The sequence below is a fragment of the Salvia splendens genome, chromosome 11 (genome assembly GCF_004379255.2).
Source record: "Salvia splendens isolate huo1 chromosome 11, SspV2, whole genome shotgun sequence".
Lineage (NCBI taxonomy): Eukaryota > Viridiplantae > Streptophyta > Magnoliopsida > Lamiales > Lamiaceae > Salvia > Salvia splendens.
The window spans coordinates 16640045-16641165 of record NC_056042.1 but is presented as its reverse complement, the minus strand read 5'-3'; the positions used below and the strand labels follow the sequence as shown (position 1 = coordinate 16641165).

At 49.1% G+C, this 1121-nt stretch overlaps 1 non-coding gene across 1 annotated transcript; it reads right to left on the bottom strand.

Moving 5' to 3' along the window:
- Nucleotides 1-238: 238 nt before the first annotated feature.
- Nucleotides 239-341, bottom strand: LOC121756619. Its single transcript, XR_006041002.1, has one exon. It is a non-coding gene; the product is annotated as a U6 spliceosomal RNA (small nuclear RNA).
- Nucleotides 342-1121: the final 780 nt, after the last annotated feature.

Genomic DNA, 1121 nt, shown 5'->3' with positions numbered 1-1121 from the left:
GGATCAAGGTCCTCGATGTGGCCTTCTATCTCCCGGTTGGGGCGCCCACATGCGACACTCATGGAGTTAAAGCTCGTGTCATTCGCACCCGATGGGACACTCCCAAATGTCACCGTAGCAACATTCTCCTTCAAATGCCAATCATCCACGTGTGGAGCCTTGGTGTGCATATCGCCCTCATGCACTTTTCCTTTCCTCCTCCTCGACACCAATTGGAAGCCATCCTCATCCACATTTGGGTGACTCCTACTATTTCTCGATTTATGCGTGTCATCCTTGCGCAGGGGCCATGCTAATCTTCTCTGTATCGTTCCAATTTTATCGGATGTCCCCGAAGGGACAGGGTGACTCCTACTAGCCACTCTTGACTTCGACGATCCCGCAGCCAATGTACCCTCGATGTACTCCGCGTGATTGTTACAATCTTTGGACTTCTCCAACTGTCCAATGGACGATGGAGTGCCATTCGCCTTTGGGCGCCACTCACGGTGGATGATCTTGGCGGCATGGCTTGAAAGGTTCTCCTTGTACGATGCTATGCGACCCTTGTCTCTACCCCGAGACTTCCTTCCCGCTGCATGGCAATCCTCTTTCTCATGCCCAAGATGTTTACAATTATCACAAAACAATGGAATACGGTCCCATGCCACTTTGTACCTCGAGTCTTTGCATCGGATATTAAGGATGATCTCTTCCGTCGAGGGAGTAAAGATGTCAATCTCTACGCAAATCCTTGCGAAGGAGAGTCGGCTTTGATGAATTGTGGCATGATCGGCTTGTAGTGGCTTGCCAAGGAGCTTAACGATTGCCAAGATGGCCGATTCCTCATAGAGATGAGCCGGTATACCTAATATGTTACACCACACGGCAACAATTGGCGACTCAAAGAACGTGTCAAAATCCGGCGCCCACTTGAACACCCTCATCGGATGTATATCAATAATCCAATTCGGACTCCCATTAGGGCCATTTAGCACCTTAGCATAATCGGCCACCTCTTGAAATTGGAGTAAAATATGCTTAGCATTCAAGGATTTCCATGTGAATGCTCCAACTAGCCTCATGCCACTAAGACTTTTTTGAATATGGGTTGTGGACGGGAGTGAATGGGAGAACTTCCC